We start from the raw sequence: 20,579 nt of genomic DNA on the forward strand, positions 1-20,579 counted from the left end.
TTTAAAAGTAACACGCCCTGCGCAGGTTTTATATTTAAAAAACAAAGTGATAAGCGTATAAAACCACCACCTCTCTTCTTGACCCAATTGGCTGCTTGTATGGAAAATATAATAACCAAATATACGCACTTAATTGTTTCAAAAGCAGTTTGCACACAATCTGGGAAGCTGTCAGTTAAGTGGCAGTTAAGCGAGTCTTACTTTAGCCAAGTTTTATTTTTGCAACTGCAGACCACACTCCTGTGTCCGGGTAGTTAGTGTCTTACAGCAGAGATGGGAATCTGGAGACTGCTTTTCTAATGCCTACTCTGCAACTATTTAGCTCTATGACCCTGGGGAAAATGAAGAAAATCTTGCATCATTATCTACCTGTAAAATTATTATTTATAGGGTTCAATCCATGGAGTGAAATGCAGAGATCTGGGGATCCAGTAAAGGAGATTATGCGTAGAAAGACCTGGCCCAGTGTGTGGTATGCAGTAGGTGCAGCATAAGATAGTCTTCTGGTGTGAGCATAGAACACAGAGTCCTAGGATTTCACAGCTGGGTGGTGCCTTAGCGGTTATTCCATCTCCTTCATTTGTCCTTGCTTGTCTACTCTGACCCATTGTGCATTGATTCTATAGATTAAACGCTCATGAATGAATCTATTTCTTGCATTTCCAAGCTATTGGGGGTAAGGCATGACCCTCCTTGGAGCTCCCAAGTTCAAATATCTGTGCTTACTGTGATCACAGCACGTACCACATGGCAGAAGAATTGTCTTTTTAGTTGTCTCTTTCCCCTTGCCATATGGGGTGTCCCACTATCGGAGCCTCTAGCTCCCCGGGACCTAGCAAAACTTCTGACGCAAAGCAGACGCTCAATAACTGTTTATTGTTGTCATTGTTGGTTGAAACGTAAAGAAAGATGTAGGCCAAGCCAAATGAATTTAGACTTACCTGGAGAGACGGTAAGTTGGTAGAAGAGTGGTCTCCTCATGGAGCCTAGACAACGATGGGACACCCAAGGGCAACTTGTCACTGTTACCCGGCAGGGAACATCCCTGCCGGGATGGTCAGCATTGTTAGTCCGTAGTTTCTCATGATGGTCACAAGAGAAGTGCAACCTCTGACGGGTGCTCTGCCCATTGTCCTGGGTCTTCGTGCCCTAAAGCTAGTCCTGGCTGACCCCTGCAGGCTTCACTTCTCAGTCTTCCCAGTCAGCTGGCTTCTGGCAGGGTGTAGCCAATGGGAGATGGATACTTTGATTGGATGGTTGGAGGAAGGTAGAGTCAGGGTATTTCTGTCTCTTGATCTGAGACAGTGTCTGTGACAATGTTTTGTCTTTTCCATTAGATCCTGCCTGCCTTGGTTCCACTGGGCAGACCCCCTGCCCCCTGGGACTGGGGGTGTAGTGGCTTCCCGCCGTGCCTGGGGAGCTCATCCGTTACCTACACAACCAATTCCCTGTGTTTCGTTCCCTCTGTTTTAAATACTTAGAGTGATTTCCGTTTTCCTAGATTGACTCTAACTGATACGTGAACCATTCTAGCTTCCCACAACTGGCAAGAAATCCATCCAGCAACATGTATTGAACACTTATTTTATGCCACAAACTGTGCTAGGTGCTCAGGACACAAAAATGAATAAGGTGTCGTTCCTGCCCTGGAGGAGCTTACAGTCTGATCCAGGAGACGGACATATAAGCTAAGAATCTATGAGGCAGTGAAACAGATTTATTAATGACATTTACGAAGTTCACAGTGGTACATGAGCCTGGAGGGAGACATGACTAACTTGTAGGAAGGGAAAGTCAAGAGGGGAGGGTTTTGAAGAGATAGTAGTTTCATATAGTGTTAAGACATTTTGCAGGTTCCGGAAACTGCTAGATTCAAATCCTGCCTCTAACAATTTATTAACTATTGGACTGCAAACAAATGGGGTTTTTTTAAACCTCATTATGTCTCGATGTCCTTATTGGTTAAACGTGAGTAATAATAATAAATACATCATAGTGCTATGTGAAGATTAAACGTCTTAATAGATATAAAGCATTTAGTCCAGTGCCTAACCCATGGCAAGTCCTAAAAAGTATTAGCTATCACCACGATTATTTTTGCTTGAATAGCGAGGGAAGTGTACGTGTTCAGCTGCCAGTACAGTCCCTGGTACACTGTAGGTGCTAAACCGATATTGACTGACTCAACGAATGAATGGACTAAATAAATAATGGATGAATGAGTTTACTAAGCAAATGGTGAGGGATGGGAAGAAGGGCATTCCAGGCACTGGGCAAAAGCTTGGTGGCTTGGAACATCACAAGTCTGGTTGGTTTGAATATATGTGTCAGTCTTTTATGAGTTTGTTTCATGTGAGGTTTTCTCGCCTGAACTCACCTCTGGCTGCAATGACCAAAGCAAGGTCCTGGCCTGCAAAGTTGAACCATCTCCTTCCCGTTTCCAAAGGTTCTTCTTTTCAGAGTCAATGAAAACATTCAAGGAAGGCAGTCCTGAACAGGATGTGGTGGTGAGAGTAGGGCTGCCAGATTTAGGAAGCAAATATACTGGAGATGGAGCTAAAATTGAACTTCAGATAAACAACAAATAATGTCTACACATTAAGACAGTTGTTTTGAAGTCTGTGCCATGCACACACAGTCCATGACCCATCAACCTGTTTCTAAAAGGAAAAATTGGGCCTTAATATGACACATACTCCATTGTCCTTGTTTCAATTTCCTCCCTGGGGACCATGGAAAAGATTTACTCTCTGGCCCAAGTTTTATATAATTCAAGAAGCCTATAGCAAGTGGCCTAGGAGGTTTCCAGGTACAGGTCAATATCCTCTCCCCACAAAAGACCATCCTGGTCCTGCCTGGCCTCAGTGATTTCTCTCTGTTCTGAACACACACACTGCATTGCCTGTTTCTAATTCATGTTTGTTTATTTGTTTTTAATTTTATTTACTTATTTATTGGCTGTGTTGGGTCTTCATTGCTGCACGCGGGCTTTCTCTAGCTGTGGCTAGCGGGGGCCGCTCTTCGTTGAGATGAGTGGGCTTCTCATTGCGGTGGCTTCTCTTGTTGTGGAGCACAGGTTCTAGGTGCGCGGGCTTCAGTAGTTGAGGCACACGGGCTTGGTAGTTGTGGCTTGCGGGCTCTAGAGTGCAGGCTCAGTAGTTGTGGCACACGGGCTTAGTTTCTCCGCAGCATGTGGGATCTTCCCAGACCGGGGCTGGAACCCGTGTTCCCTGCATTGGCAGGCGGATTCTTAACCACTGTGCCACCAGGGAAGCCCTCTAATTCATGTTTGACACTTGGATATACTACCCACCTTGCAATGCTAGTTATCTTTCTTTTTATAGGCCTTTCATTTTCAACTAGATCACAGGGGAGTGAAAATCAAATGTTTTTGTATGTTCTGAGCCCAGGACAGAGCAGTTTCTCTCTCTCTCTCTCTCTCTCTCTCTCTCTCTCTCTTTCTCTCTCTCCATATATATATATATACATAAATATATATATATATGGACCGGTACATGTAGAAAGAAATTAATATTTTCATTGGATGTTGCCAGCCATCGGAAGGTGTGTTGCCTAATGGATTTGGAGTTAAACTGAGTCTGAATCCCCCATATTTAATACTGGACTTTGGGGCAAATTATTTCACATTCCTCCTTTGTAAAATGGGTGCAATCCTAACCGACCTCTCAAGATTGTTATCTGCATTAAATTGGTTAACTTTAGATGAATTAGTACCTGGGAAACGTTTCCAACTGGAAGTTATCGTTATATTGATGGTAATTTTTTTTTTTTTTTTTTTTTTTTTGGCTGCACCTCGGGGCATGCAGGATCTTAGCTCCCCAAGCAGGGATTGCACCCGTGTCCCCTGCAGTGGAAGCACAGAGTCCTAACCACTGGACCGCCAGGGAAGTCCCTACTGAGGGCAATTAATAAAACTCCGGGGGCTACTCCATAATATCCTGACCACCATTTAATTCCCAAACTTCAACTGTCGGAGATAACCAGCATGGAAAAGACAGTCTAAATCGGCTACTTTATTGAGCCGATTTACTGTTTACAGAAAACTGGCCTACAATAGAAACCGGCCTCTCCATGGTGGGTCATGGTCATTTAATGAATAACCCATCGCCATTAAATCAGGAGGGAGAGGTTGACCAGGAGGCACGGCACAAACAATTCCGCGTAAGTCTCTTGGTTGTCGCTGCTCCCCCCGCATTCACCTCCATCCTCACAGCACAGTTTTTGAGTGATTGAAGTTAGTCTGAGCAAGGATTCCAAACAGGAAAAAGCAAATACGTAAGTCAGAGGTCAGGGGAGAAGAACAGGCCGGGGCGAGGAAGGAATGCCGGGCTGAGAGCTGAAAGATAATGAATGTGGGGATGGGTTATAGCAGCCGAGTAACAGCGGGAGCCGGACACACGCCAAGCTTCCTTAGGCATCTGTGCGAGGCCCAGGCTTACAACTCATCGTTAAAGGTCTGTGGAGCGTGGATTTCTAAATATTTGGGCCACCCAGCATGGACTTTTGGAAATGGCACTGTTGAGTAAAGCCATTAACAAATTACTTTCCGTCCATTTCTTTCACTGACAGGACCTTCTGTTTATGCCTCCTTAGCAACTGGAAGGAGTAAATTTGCTGACAAGCATCTGGGTGAGGTGGGCCACTCGATGGAATTTTTATCATGCAAAAGTGATCCCAGATGATTACTTGAGAGATTGCCAGGAATCTCTGGAATCTAATTAACCTACAGTTGAGCACACAGAAGAAGTTTCATTTTAAGGTAGAGTCAAGGTGAAGAATTTGTAAAAATAAGCCACATTGATTTTCTTACTATTGCAAATATTTGAATTTTGTAATGGGCATCCATTCCCAACTCGTTCTCAACTAAATGGGAAGCTGGATATCTGTGATGTCATGGGCCAAGGATAGGTTTTGAGGTTCGATTTTTGATTGGATACCAAGCTCTACCATTTACTAGAGGTTTGTTAGGGTTATGACTTAATTTCCCTGTACCTTTGTTATCTCATCTGTAAAACGGCTATATAATCATCCTCATCCTGTAGGTTGAGGATTAAGCCAACTAGTAAGCAACTAGACCCTGGCCTTTAGGAGAACCTCAAAGTTTAAATATCCTTTTTCTTTTCTCTTTTTTCTTTTATTCCAACCTCCCCTAACCCTGCCCCAGCAATTTTCTGATTTGGAAAATCAGAATCAGTTTAAGCTTTGCTAAACTTCTGAAACATGCAGGAGACCTGAAGGAGGGGAGGGAGCAAACCGTGTGGCTGCCTGGTCTCTGCATCGAGACTTCGAATCAAGTGCCAAGACCATGTGGTAGATGTGTTCTTGGACAGTTCAGGGAATCTCAGCAAAACCAGGGTGGCTGAAGTAGAGTAGCCCCAAGGGAGCGTGATAAAAGAAAGGTCGAGGAGATACGGAGGGGCAGGTTGTAGGATTGTGTAAGGCCTGGAAGGCCATTGAGAGGACTTGAGCTGTTACTCTAAGTGGGTTGGGAAGCCATTAGATGGTGCTACGCTGAAGAGTGGCATGTTTGACTTAATTTTAAAATGATCACTCTGGCTGCTGTGCTGAAAATACGTTATGGGACATATATTAAATCACCGCATTGTACACGTTAAACTTACAGATGTTGTATGTCAGTAATATCTCGGTAAAGCTGGGAAAAATTAAAAAGAAAGGAAGAAAGAAAATACATTATGGAGTAGGGATGTGGAATGAGTAGACGGTACACAAGGGCAGAAGCAGGAGCACCAGTTAGGATCCCACTAAATATCCAGGTGAGAGATGGTGGCAGGTCAGAGCAGGTCAGTAGCAGTGTAGGTGGTGAGAAGTGGTCAGATTGTGAGCATATTTTTGAGGTAGTAATTTAGGCTTTGCTGATAGATTCAGTGTCTAATGTGAAAGAGACTTCTTGAGGTGTTTGGTCTGAGAAATTGGAAGATAGTGATGCTATTTGCCATAAAGAGGTTCGGGGGGACACCAGGAGTTTAATTTTAGCCTTTGTGAAATTTGAGATGCCAAATAAATATCCAACAGCAGGCAATTAAATATATGAGCCCGCAAAACAGAAATAGAGTCACGGATGTAGAGAACAAACGTATGGATACCAAGGGGGGAAAGTGGTGGTGGTGGGATGAACTGGGAGATTGGGATTGACCTATATACACTATTGATACTATGTATAAAATAGATAACTAATGAGAACCTACTGTATAGCTCAGGGAACTCTACTCAGTGCTCTGTGGTGTCCTAAAGGGAAGGAAATCCAAAAAAAGAGGGGATATATGTATACAGAGAGCTGATTCACTTTGCTGTACAGCAGAAACTAACACAACATTGTAAAGCAACTATGCTCCAATAAAAATTAATTATTAAAAAAAAATAGGAGCCTGAAGTTCAGATGAGATGCAGGCTATAGAGAGAAAAGGGAATATAGCTGGAGGAAGATGTAGGATTGGAAGATTGCTTTTTTTTTTTTAACATGGGAGAAATAATAGAATGTTTTTCAGTGATGAGAATAATCCAGTAGAGTGGGAAAATGTGTTAACGCCTGAGAGGGGACAATGGTTGGAATAGAGCTTATGAGTAGGTGACAAAGGAGGTGATCTTGGACACAAAAGGGACCATCGCTATAGTTGGTCCAGCCCTAGCAACAGAAAAGATGATAAAGTAAATAGAGAAGTCCATGTGGTGGTGTGAGTTTGGGGCATTGTCTTCTGATTACGTCCCTTTTCTTGGCCAAATAGGAAGCAAGGTCAGTGTCAGGATGGTGGTGAAGGGTTGAAGCTGACAAAGCTATGAAATTGACCAGGGGAGTGGAAGAAAGTATGGCTTTGGGGATTGTCCAGTGAATGGATTTAGAATTGCCGGGTAGCATTAAGGGCTGACTTGAGGTTGCAGGTCATGGGTTTAAACTGAGACCAGCTACTTTCAACTGTGCAGATAAAAGTGTGGCATAGATGGGGAGCTTGATTCAAACAAGTCTGGGGTTTTGCCAGGTGAGTATGAGGAAGAAAGAGAAGAGCAAAAAAGTTGATAGTTTATGAAAATAACTGATTATAATGATAGTCCACGGACATTAAGATGGATAAGGAGGGAAGTGAGCACTTCCTTGAAATGGGTGAGAAACAGTGAAAGAGCCATAGGAACAATGAATGGAATCAAAAAAACTGTTGGAGTCAGAGTATTAGAACAAATGAACCGAAAAGAGAGGAGAGGGAATGCAAATCGAAACCACACGAGATATCATTTCATACCCACCAGGATGTCTGTAATAACAGAGACAAACAATAAGTGTTGAGGAGGATGTAGAAAAATTGGAACCCTCATTCACAGCTGATGGGATTATAAAATAGTGCAGTGACTTTGGAAAACAGTCTGGCAGTTCCTCAAAATGTTAAACGTAGGTTACCATATGACCCAGCAATTCCACTCCTAGGCACAGACCCAAGAGAAATGAATGCATACATCACATAAAAAGTTTTACACAAATGTTTATTGCAGCATTATTCATAAGAGCCCTAAAGTGGAAATAACCCAAATGTCTATCAACTGGTGAATAGATAAATAAAACAGAGTATTATTTGGCAATAAAAAGGAATGAAGTTCTGATACTTCATTCTGCTACAATTTGGATAAGCCCTGAAAACATGCTAAGTGAAAGGAGCTAGGCACAAAAGACCATGTATTGTATGATATGAAATATTCAAAATACACAAATAAATAGATACACCAAGTAGATTGGTGGTGGCCTAGACTGGGATCAATGGGAGAATTGGGGAATTGGGGGGGGGGGGTGGTGGTGAAGGATAATAGGTTTGGTGTTTTTGAGGGGGAGGTGATTAAAATATTCTAAAGTTGATTGTGGTAATGGTTGTACAACTCTTTGAATACACTACATTGAATTGATCACTTTAAAAGACTGAATTTTACAGTATATGAATTACATGTCAATAAAGCTGTTACAAAAAAAAAAAGATAGGAGGAGGTGGTCAGAGAGTGGGGTGCTTGAAGTTGGGATTATGGAGGGTTTGCATATAGGTAATGACACAGCTAGGGTCTGACCGTGGAAGCCAGTAGCCACGATGGCTTGGAGGAGGGAGTTAAGGAGGACAGAGGATCGTCTGAGGTTATGGGCATCGTATGTTCTGGTAGGAGTAATGTTGGTGAGAGGCTGACAGTGAGCCAGGGCTAAAGATCTTCAGGGAATGAGGAGGAGGGACCTGAGGGTTTGCAGATGACGGCAACAAGGAAGCATCATAGCAGGTGGGAATCTGGTGGCAGGCAGTTCAAATCTGGGGTTGGCTGTGGTGGGGTTAGAAAGACTGTACTGGAATTTGGGTATTTGTGAAGGACAAAATATCCTTAAGTGTTAAGGGACAATTGTACTTTTCCTTCATTCATTTATTCATTCACGCAACACATATTTATACTTTTTCTGGACCTTTATCTATTCATTTGGCCATCTTTGTGGATGTAGCCAAGCACGGCAGAGCTACCTCTTAGGAGGGCTGCAGTGTTCCAGCTGCTGTATGATGGGGTCCTTTCAAGGAGTTTCCCCAGAATCTGTTGCTCACTAGTCAAGTGGAGAGCTATAGTGATCAGTAGGTAACTTTCCTTGATCACTGATACCACATTGGCCTTCTCTGTTGTTTCGTTACACGAACACAACGACAGCTTTATTTTTTTGAAAGGGTAGGGTGCTGCTTGTTTTATAGTTGGGTGGGCGAATGTGTGATGGGTTTTGGCTTTGGACAGATCTGGGTTTGGATTTTGGCTCTGCTATTTATAACTTTGTGACCTTGGGCAGCTTATTTAATCTTCTGGGTCTTAGTTTTCTTGTCAACAAAATACCTACCTCATAAGTGTTGGTGAGAATTAAACGATATTACACACGTCAAGCTCCTAACAGATAGTAGGTAGACCGAACATGTTCTTTTCCTTCTTTTGCCTTTCTGCTGAAGTTGCTTCTTCTGTTTTATTTCCAGCTTTTAGCAGTTCTAGTGTCTGGCTTCTAATCAGAAGCCTTCTTCTAGGGATGGTGGAAATTATCAAGCCAACTTCCTGATTGGTGTAGAGGCACTCTAATAATTTACCTTCTGTGTCTCAAAGTGTCTTACAAAACTTTTCTAATCCTAACCTTTAAAATAACCTGTGAGGTATGTGAAAGAGATATTAGTTTTCCTAATTTTCAGAAGAGAATATAAAGTACTGAGAGAAACTAACAATTACTGGGTATTTACTGAATGGCATTATTCTAAACACTTTACATGCATTAACTTAATCCTCACAACCATCCTATGAAGGGTATTATTAACCTTATCTCACAGACAGGGAGACAGGCACAGAGAGGTCAAATAACTTGTTGAAGGTCACATAGCTTCCAAGCTTGGGGGCAGGATTTGAACCCGAGCAGTATGGTTCCAGGGCTTAATCACTATATGGCTCTGGTGGAAGATAAGTAAATAAATCATTGTTCAGAACTCGTGAGTGAAGAAATCCTTTGGCTAGTTCCTTTTCAGGTATCAGTCTGGCCTCGGAGTGTCACGCAGCTTGAAAATGTTGGTAGTTCACAGCAGTGACTAATAGAATACTATTATTATCTTGTATAGGAGGTGAGCTTGTGTGAATTTTGTTACCCGGTGTCCTTCTAGCTCAGCCACCCCTGAGAATTCTTTTGCAGAGACAAGATAATCGTAATAAGAATAGCCACCCTTGTCACCCTACCATTCTGCTTGTTGCAAGCTAAAGCTTTCTTTCTTTTTTACTTTTTTTTACTTTTTATTTATTTATTTATTTTTGCTAAAGCTTTCTTAATATCATAAATCTAAAAACCTAGAGGAATCTTTGAGAAACAAAGTTCATGAGGTTAAAATAAATGTCATACTGTTTTCTCTGGCTCAGGGGGACTTTTCCTTAGGAAGCAGAAGGATATCTGGCCTAAGACTGAACCATTAGGCACCCATGAAACTCATCCTAGAACAGTAGAACTAAGGCATCTTTACTAAGTGCTAGAGATCTGACAGCTAAGGCATTTTTTTTAGGAGTGGATGCTCAAAGCTTCGAAACATCTAGACATCTGTCATTTTTCTTCTTGCTGCCCCTGATTTTAGTGTTTGACCAGTAGAATTTCTTCCAGACCCAAGAGCAGAAAAAAAAGAGAAGATGAAACTAAAGATTTTATTTATTTTCCGAAGATCCTAGCTTTCCATTGAAGTGGCTAATGAAAAGAAGTTCTCCTTTCATTTTTGAAAAGTGGTTTATATATATATTCTCTGTATATGTGCATTTTAATAGATGTTCTATACATATATGTATATTATACATAATATGGTATATTTCCATGAATAAATACAGCAGAATCAGTCTAATGAATGGAAACACTATAACTTGAATGTAAGCAAATGGGGCAATTGAAAGGATCTTTCTTAGGAACATGGAATAACCATGCTAACTAAGATGCCTGAAATTATTTGAGGAATGGAATAAAATATAAATAAACGCCTGTAGATTTAAAGAAAGTACTTGCCCAAGTCTGTGATCTGAATGGAGCAGAAAGAGGGCTAGCTGGGGTCCAGTTAGCCTTGGCCTCTTGTTCTCTCTACAGGCTTGGCCCCTCCCCTTTTTGAAGCTCAGTGGAGTTCACTGGCACAGAATGACTGAAGGGGCTCAGGGACTCCACTGAGAGGGAAGACAATAGGAGCATACTTTCTGAGAAGGCAGGGGTTTGCACGGTGGGCACACACAAGCACATAGACACCCCCCCCAGGAATGGGGGAGTTTTGCTCATGTTACAGCCTAGGGGTCCCCAGCGCTCCTCCACGTACTCAGGGGACTCTGAAAAACTTGTGTGGGGCTAGAACAACCTCACATGTCTCTTTCTAAGACATGAGAGCTGACTTAGAGAGCTCAGACACCAGGAGCTCAAGGGCTCAACTTGGAGTGCAGTGGTCCCTTGTCTGTCAGTCATGTTTGCTGGGCTTTCCCCTACTTCAGTGTCCCAACGGGGGTGGGCAAAGGAAGGATGGGGGAAAGGCAGGGGTCCAGGCCTCTATGGTGATGCTCATTCTACTGCATGCAATAAGGGGTGGAGGACTGAGTGTGTATAACCTCTGTAAATGATGATGATGATGATGATGATGATAAAGGCTAACTTATTGATCGCTTACTCCGTGTCAGGTATTGTGCTAAGCTTTTCATTCATTATCATAATTTACTTTCATTCTCTCAGTAATCTCCAGGGGTAGGTGCTATGATCATCACCTTCCCTGTTTTTCTGGAAAGTAAACTGAGGTTTAGAGGAAAGGAATAACTTTGCCTACCATCACACAGCTAGTTAGTGGTTATGACAGGTGGAATAATGCCCCCAACCCAAAGTTGTCTATATCTTAAACCAAGGAATATATTTCATGGCAAAGGGAATTAAGATCGCAAGTGGAATTAAGGTTACTAATTCAGCTGACCTTGAGACTGGGGTGATTCTCCTAGGTTATCTGGGTGGGCCCAACGTAATCACAAGGGTCCTCATAAAGGAAAGAGGGAGGCGGGAGAGTCAGTGTCAGAGCGAGGTAGCATGGGACTGGCCATCTCTGGCTTTGGAAGATAGAGGAAAGAGGCCACGAGCCACCAGGCAGCCTTTAAAAGCTAGAAAAGGCAAGAGAATGGATTCGTCCCTCGCGCCCCCGAAAGAACACAGCTATGATAACACCTTGGTGTTAGCCCAGTGAGACACGATTTAGACTTCTGACCTCCACAACTGCAAGATAATAATTTGTTGAGCGGCTGAGGTGAAGCTTGACTTTTATCCTGCCTTTGAGATCAGATCCTTCTGCCCAGTGAGCAGCAAATCAAGAATTGTGGGCATGTCTAGGTTCTCAGGGGCTGCAGCTCATTTGGATGGGCCATAAGGTGTCACTGAGTAACTTCCTGCCCTGGGACCACTCTCTGAAATAAAATCTTCCCTCCAAAGGAAAGACTATCTCCTGTTTCACTTATAAATCAAGTTAACTCTGTTCTTTGACCTTAAGTAAATCCTGTTTCCCCTCCAAGCAAATTTCTTCCCCTTGGTCTCTGCAGTTGCCACCACATTCTTGTGGTGGAAACAGTCAGAAAAGTATTAAACTTATTAAATAAAACCACAAAACCCCGTAATTCAGGAAACACTTTTATGGAGCCCTTGCTATGTGTAAGGAAACTTCAATGTTTTAGTTCATGTAATCCTCACACTAACTCTGTGTGGTTAGTCTTCTCGTTCCCGTATTGAGGCTAAAGAGATGGATGTTCAGACATGATGCATATTTCGCCCAAGAACACTCAGTATTGGAAGTGAGATTCTTACCCACGTGGTCTGGCTCTCGAGCCCCCAGTTTTTACACACCACACTGCTTCCACCTCTGTTCTTGGGCTTTCCGTCCAGGTTATGAGCCTCAGAAAAGAAAGAATATACCTCCTGGGACTTGCCTGGTGGCGCAGTGGTTAAGAATCTGCCTGCCAATGCAGGGGACACGGGTTCGAGCCCTGGTCCGGGAAGATCCCACATGCCGCGCAGCAACTAAGCTCATGCACCACAACTACTGAGCCTGTGCTCTAGGGCCCGCGAGCCACAGTTATTGAGCCCGCGTGCTATAAGTACTGAAGCCCACATGCCTAGAACCCGTGCTGCGCAACAAGAGAAGCCACTGCAATGAGAAGCCCGTGCACCACAACGAAGAGTAGCTCCCGCTCACCACAACTAGAGAAAGCCCACAAGCATCAATAAAGACCCAACACAGCCAAAAATAAATAAATAAAATAAATAAATTTATTTTAAAAAAAGAAATAATATACCTCCTATTTAGAAAATAGCAAAAGAAAGTGACTATATAATTTTAAATAGTAACTGTTGTATATGTATTCCAATTTAAAATAAAACTGTGGAATTTTCCTTGCTGGTCATCTTAAGTGGGAATAGATGACCAACAGGTCATGTTATGGATGAGAGACTCATCCGGGACCCTACAGATAAAAAGGGCCAGAGTCTGGATTAGGGCACAGGATTCCTGACTCTTAACCCAGTGTTCTTTCTTCCACTACAATACACATCATTTTATGACCTGAAAAAGGAGTCTTCAACAGTGTAAACCGAACGATTTGGGGTTAGACAAGAAGCAGGTGATGAGAAAGGGAGGCATCATCCCTGTATCCTCATGTCACTCAGTGCAACTCGTAGGGATGTCTCTCTGCTTTGTTTAAAGTCCAGCGATTAGTTCTGGGGTCCAAGAAATGCTTGTTCATTTCATAGGACCCGAGAGCCAGATATAGTTCCTTGGAGGAACTTTTATCAATTTCACTTTATTTCATTGTCCCTACTTTATGTACAGCTTAAAACCAAGAATGCCCACCAGGTTATAACGATAATTCCAAGTGAATAAAAAGCAACAGCTCTCCAACAGCTTTGTTTGAAAGATTTTTAATAGATTTCTTTGTTGTTGTTGTTGTTGTTTTCAGGCCGCACCGCGCAGCATGCAGGATCTTAGTTCCCCAGCCAGGGATTGAACCCATGCCCCCTGCATTGGGAGCATGGAGTCTTAACCACTGGACTGCCAGGGAAGCCCCATAGATTTCTTTATCTACTTATTTTTTTAATTCTTTCTGTATTTTCTTATTCCTTTAATATAATTTTGCAGTTATGGAGAGTGTATCTCTCCTCAAATCACCAATCGCACAAAACAGCAAACAAATTGTATGTTTCGTTGGATTGACTGTGAGTTATTGAATTACCCTTTCCTCCCCATACTCCTCCCTTGGGATCATCCAGGAATGAAAGTAGTCCGGAAAGGAAAAGCAATCACTCAAGAATTCAGACATTAGAAGGCAGGTGAAATTCAACTGTGGTAGATGTCTACAGGATGAGTTTGATTTTAATTAAAGCTCCAGATAGAATTATAAATGGAAACCATTCCACGTTCAGTTTTACTTGGCCGGGTCTTCTCCTTGTCCCAGTGGCACTGAAATGCCAACTGTTTCTCATGTGTAAGCTGTGAATTCTGTTGAACCTGTGAGCTCGTGTAATAGCTCTGGAGTTCTTAGGATACCTGAAAGAGGAGGGTGAGAAGGCAGGCGTGTTGGGTGTCAGGTTTCCCCGGGCACGTGAAGGATCAGGCCTACAAGTGAAGAAGTGTTCGCGTGAGGACAAAGACCTGCGGGATTCTCAAGGCAGCAGGCTGGCGAGCGTGGCCTTTGGCTAGCAGCCTCAGCTCTGCCCTTCTACTGACTTTGCAACCCTCAGCAGGTCATTTGACCCCTCTGAGCCTTACTTTTAGAAAAAGGAGATTATAATATCTTACAGAGGCTTTGTGACTTTTAAGATGATGCAGTAAAGTTACTGAAACGCAGAAGGCACTCAACAACTGATAGCAATGATGATGAGGACTCATTCGCTCATACAATAAATATCGAGCAAGTGCTGGGCCCCATGCTGTCCGCTGTCCTGAGCACTGGGGACACAGCAGCGAACAAAACAGACCCAAGTCCCTGCCCCCACGGGGCTGACATTCTGTTGGGGAGACAGGTGATGAACAAGACACGTAAGTAAAAAGTATAGTGAGTTAGATCATGATTGAAGTGCTAAAGAAAGAAAGGAAAGATGGGAACCAAGAGAAGAGGTTGTAATTCTAGAGGGGTGGTCAGGAAAGGCCTCCTCCAGAAGCTGAGTTCGTGTAAAGACCTGGAGAAGGCAAGGGAGAAGGGTGAGCGATTACCTGAGGGAAAAACATCCCAGGCTAAGGGAACAGCAGCTACAAGAGCCTGCTTGAGGCGGGAGTGCGCCTGACAAACTCCACAGGCCACCAGGAGACCGAGGGCCAGTGTGGAGTAAGCAAGGAGGAGAGCAAAAGGAAGTGGAAAGGTGAGGGGCCAAATCCAGCAGGGTCTGCGGTGCACAGGGAGAACTTTGGTTTCTGTTCTGAGTGTGGAGATGAGGGTCATGCGGAACAGCGTGACCTGATCTAATCGAAGTTGCAACACGGTCGCTAGGTTGCTGCCCATGACGTGCTTCTGACTGCGGTGATGCTGCAGCTGTTGCTGTGGTGATAAGATGCAGGACAGGACTGGGGGGCAGAGAGTCGAGGCATCTGGTTTTGGAGGGCACAAGCCTGGAGAAGCAGAACACAGGACCCGTCCCCATGGCAGCTTTGTGCTTCCGCATTTAGATTGGGCTACCAGGGTTCAGAGAGAGGGGAGGAGATGGGCCTGACTCCTTGCCCCTTCACATGCCTCATCCAGCTGCTGACCCGGACAGACGACTCTCCCCTTTACCTATTTTTTGCCTATACCTATATTTTGAATACGTTTCTATCATGGCATGTATCACCCAGTATTGTATTTCCTTAAAGTCGGCTTCCCCAGATTTGCTCAACACATGTTTATCAATCACTAATTATGTGCAGGCGCTATGTTAGGTGGTAAATGTCCCGCAATGTGAAAGACTATAAAGGATTCAAAAACCACCCCCTCACATGGTCGTAAGAGCAAAATCAATTTAATCTTACATGTGTGGATGCACTTACGATTTGAGAAGGGACGAAGTGTGCTAGTTTCCAGCTGTATAAACGCCTTCTCCCTAGTTTGTTAGCTTAGGGATTTCCCACCCAGGTGTACATGGTGTATTATCTGAAGTCATTTAACCTGTGGACAATCACATTCTTGGAATGAGTAAATTCTCTGCAGGTGAAATTGGACAAACAACGCCAGTGACCTCTTTAGCTGCTCAAGTATTGGTCCAAAGGTTTAAAATAATAAGCTTCATTTTTCAATGAGTCTTGTTGGTGGACAGTATCAGCAGAGGTTGAGATTAGAGGTATAATCCTCTTTGATGACTCGTTCAAGAGAATTATTGTTAAACCTTTTGTAAATATGAATTGTTTAAAAAAGTTCTAATAATGATTTTTAGATAAACAGTGTGCATAATCGACATAAACTTAAGATTTAAGCAGGGCTTCCCTCGTGGTGCAGTGGTTAAGAATCCACCTGCCAACGCAGAGGACACGGGTTCGAGTCCTGGTCCGGGAAGATCCCACATGCCGCAGAGCAACTAAGCCCGTGTGCCACAATTACTGAGCCTGCACTCTAGAGCCCGCGAGCCACAACTACTGAGCCCGTGTGCCACAGCTACTGAAGCCTGCATGCCTAGAGCTTACGCTCCGCAACAAGAGAAGCCACCACAATGAGAAGCCCATGCATTGCAACGAAGAGTAGCCCCTGCACGCTGCAACTAGAGAAAGCCTGCATGCAGCAACGAAGACCCAATGCAGCCAAAATAATAATAATAATAATAAAGAAATTCATGAATCTTGATTGGTTCATAGATTTAAAAAAACAAAAGATTTATGCATTTAATTAGCCACAATAGATTGAAATCAATTGTGTTACCACTGCATCAGCAGATGCATCTCAATATCTCAATTTCTCATTTGTGATAATAAATGGAGACAACAATATAGGTTATGGTGATTCACAGCCCTGTTTTGGCCAATAGCTTCCATTTTCTTGGCAACCAGGTGTACTATCTGAGTTACCAACAAGTAGAACACCCACTGACACTGATGCTGCCAAAGAGGAGGGCAGCAGAAGGGCCAGCGGCAGAGGAGGAGGGGGTAACATGGGGGTCCCAGGTAATCCACGGACTAATATGGCAGCCCTTAATGTGGTTAGCTGAAAGGAGTTAGATGAGGGGTCTACACTTTGTGCCCAACCGGCTCAATTCCAGGCTCACTTGGGCCTATTGGGTAGAACCCCTGGGTAAATCCTAGCACCAAACAGACCTCCTAGGACTCCTGTGATTCACTAGAAATCGCCTGGCCTCCCAGGGACAGTTGTGTTTATGGATGAATTGAAACACCCAAAGAGCAGAAAGAACCCAGCTTGTTTGGATCACTGTATGTTCTCTGAACTGCCTCCGTGAATGTGGAAGTATTTTAATACAAAGGTATGAAATATACTAAGAACTTTCTCCAAGAAAGGAGAACATAAAGTTTGTTCCCTTCCTTGACATTTCACCAGTCCTAGAACAGCACCTGACACATGGTAGATGCTCAAAAGATATTTGGGATGAAAGAGTTTCTGACCTCTAGGAGTTTAAAACCTAGAAGAGGGGAGAGGGCATGGTCAGAAATACCCATGACAAAGGTAGTGCTATGGCTTGTCTCCAGGCAGGTAGAAATTGTTTAGAAGAGAAAGAGAGAGATTCAGTCTGGGTTGATAAGGAGAAGTTTCATGATGGAGCCAGGGTCTTTGGAGGAAAAAGGAGGAAGAGGAAAAAAGAAACTGAAATATATAGGATAAGGGCTTAGTGTTAGAGGAAATATCTAAAAGTCATCTCTGGTAGGGATTAAAACCCGAAGACGGCATGAATCAATCAGACAGAGTTTGGAGAGATCTGAGAATCAATTCGTAGCGCAGGTGCCCAGCTGATGGTTGGTAAATAAATACCATACCAAAAAATCATCCCAGCCCCCACTTTTTTCAGTTTTAGTTATAAATAATTGTTTTTATTTTTCGGCCGCGCTGCGTGGCTCGCGGAATCTTAGTTCCCCGACCAGGGATCAAACCCAACGCCCCGTAAGTGAAAGCGCCGAGTCCTAAGCACTGGACTGCCAGGGAATTTCCTGACTTGTTGAAAATAAGCACTTCAAGCCTCAAAATTCCGTACAAAGTGAAGAGATTATGAGAAACTCTGTAAATACAAAGTGTTATGGAAATAGTTTATCAGCACAGTGAACGACACTCTTTATGCCTTTCTTCCTCGTAACATTTGCTTTCGCATTAAATCAGTCATGAGAAGAGCATGACATAAACTACACAAATGAGCTTTTCTTGACTTCCTTTTTTTTTTTTTTTGCGATACGCGGGCCTCTCACTGTTGTGGCCTCTCCCGTTGCGGAGCACAGGCTCTGGACGCGCAGGCTCAGCGGCCATGGCTCACGGGCCTAGCCGCTCTGCGGCATGTGGGATCTTCCCGGACCGGGGCACGAACCCGTGTCCCCTGCATCGGCAGGCGGACTCTCGACCACTGCGTCACCAGGGAAGCCCTTGACTTCCTTTTTTATGTAAGAAATTGGTCATTTCCTAGGTCTCATTTCATTCTCATCTTATTGAAAACGTTGGCAAACAATACAGAGGGGGTTCAATTCTACACACTGGAATTTAAACGGGACTGTTGTATCTGTGGTGTTCGTCATTGCCCCCTCAGCTTTTAGCTCCATACCTGACACACAGTAGATGCTCAGTGAATCTTTGTTGCATGAGTGAACCAATACGAGGAGGTCCTGTGCACAAAGCTCTGGGGAGGCATTCTGGGGTAAGGAAAGATGGAGTCTAGGTTCCTATCTTCAGAGCTCACAGCCAAGCTGGGGATGGGGTGGGACTATGGACAGGGAGTGGGCACTGTGTGCTGGGCACTGTTTAAGCCCTTTACTTGATGAACTCACTTGATGCTCACGGAAGTCTCTGTGGTAAGTACTATCCTCATACAGAAGAGGAAACTGAGGCACAGTAAGATTAAATAACCTGGCTAAAGTCACACAGCTAGGAAGCGACAGAGCCAGATAGTCTGGTTCCAGAGCCCCAGCTCTTAAGCCTGAGGGTACACTGCAGCTCTTAGAGTTGTCCCTGGGTGCTGTGGGTAGCGGGGAGCAATCCAGGTGGAGGGAAATCTGAGTTGCTGGTGTAGGGCCTTGAGGTTAGAGTGGGCCCGGTGTGTTTGGGGGAAAGGTGAATTTACAGAAGGTCGGCAGGGATAGTAGAATGAATAGAAAAGCAGGGGGAAATGACCAACGCCAAAGAATAGCTAAATGAATCCTACCAAGATGTTAGAGTAGAATCTGATATAAATGGAAGTATCTTCACGATACATGATTTTTGATAACCGTAGCTACCACTTTTGAAATCCTACCGTAAGCCAGGAACCGTGTTTGCCAGTTCATGTGGCTCATCTCATTAATCCTCTCTGCAGCGCTGTGAGGCAGTGCTGTTATTATCCTTGCGTCGTAAGGGAGACGTCTGAAGCCTGGAGAGAATAAGTGACTTCCTCCTTTAGGCTATTTGTCTGACTCCTCAGACTCTTAACCACCTCAGTTTAATGCCTCTCTGTTAAATGCCAAAAGATAGCTGAGGACGTGTGTATAGTGTGGTGTTTCTGTAAAAAGAAAAAAATATATATACAGGTCTTCTTTGACTTACAATGGGGTTACGTCAAAATAAACTCATTGTAAGTTGACAATATCGTTAAGTCGAAAATGCATTTAATACATCTAACTTACTGAACTTAGCTTAGCTTAGCCCACCTTAAACATGCTCAGAACACTTACATTAGCCTACAGTTGGTCAAATCATCTAAAACGAAGTCTGTTTAATAATAGTGTTGACTATTTCATGTAATTTATCGACTACTGTACTGCAAGTGAAAACAGGATGGTTGTAAGGTTACAGAATGGTTATCAGTGTATCAGTCATCCACCTTGGTGACCACATGGCTGACTGGGAGCTGTGGCTGCTACCTTGCCCAGCATCATGACTACACATCGCTAGTCCAGGAGAAGTTCAAAATTCAAAGTACAGTTTCTACTGAATGAATATCACTTGCACATCACTGTAAAGTAGAAAAATCGTAAATTGAACCATAGGAAGTCAGGGACCATCTGTATATGAAATTCATAAGCTACACTGTAAACAGGCGTTACCTTTAGAGAGTAACATGGAGGGAGCCAGGGTAAGAGTCACTTTTTCCCTTTCCCTTTACGCACTTTCTGAATTATTTTCATCCTTTATAATAAACTAATGAATATATAGTGATTTAATAATAAATTAGTGAACATTATCTTAAAAATAAAGTATTACTTTTTTTAAAAAAAAAATATTTATTTGGCTGCACAAGGTCTTAGTTGTGGCATGCGGGATCTAGTTCCCTGACCAGGGATCGAACCCAGGCCCCCCGCGCTGGGAGCGCAGAGTCCCAACCACTGGACCACCAGGGAAGTCCCAAGTATTACTTTTAGCTAAAATAAAAGCTGGTGAGGACCAAATTCACAAAATTATTATAGGAATTTGGTTTATTTTATATATATTGAGACCTATTGAAGGTTTTTGAACATGGGGGCAATTCTGGAGAGTAATTATTGAAAAAAGAAAAAATACGGGTCAGGTTTGTTTACTTGTTTTTTTGTTTTTGTTTTATTGTTTCCCTTTTTATTCCCTTTCATCATTATTGACACGCCACGGGATCAAACATTATTTCGCTCTGTTGGTTTCCAAAGCACTTCACCAACTTCTAACATAACACAGCAGTTACTTGATAATTATGTTTAGTGCTTGCTTCCTAAGCGCCAGAAGAGCAAGGGTTTCTGTCTGTTTTGTCCACTGTTACAGCCTTAGCTCCTGGAACAATTTCTGGCATACAGCAAGTGTTGAATCACTTTGTTGAATGAATTCCACTTTTCAATAGACTTTGTTTCTTATAGCAGTTTTAGGTTCACAGCAAAACAGAGCAGAAAGTAGAGAGCGTCTCCATATACCCCCTGCCCCTCACT

At 43.3% G+C, this 20,579-nt stretch overlaps 1 protein-coding gene across 2 annotated transcripts in view; it reads left to right on the forward strand.

The window, feature by feature from the left end:
* The window catches only part of SHROOM3 (shroom family member 3), a 254,302-nt gene that overhangs the window by 36,487 nt on the left and 197,236 nt on the right, over positions 1–20,579 (forward strand). The window lies entirely within an intron of this gene.

Source organism: Leucopleurus acutus (genome assembly GCF_964270905.1).
Source record: "Leucopleurus acutus genome assembly, chromosome: 4".
NCBI classification, from domain to species: domain Eukaryota; kingdom Metazoa; phylum Chordata; class Mammalia; order Artiodactyla; family Delphinidae; genus Leucopleurus; species Leucopleurus acutus.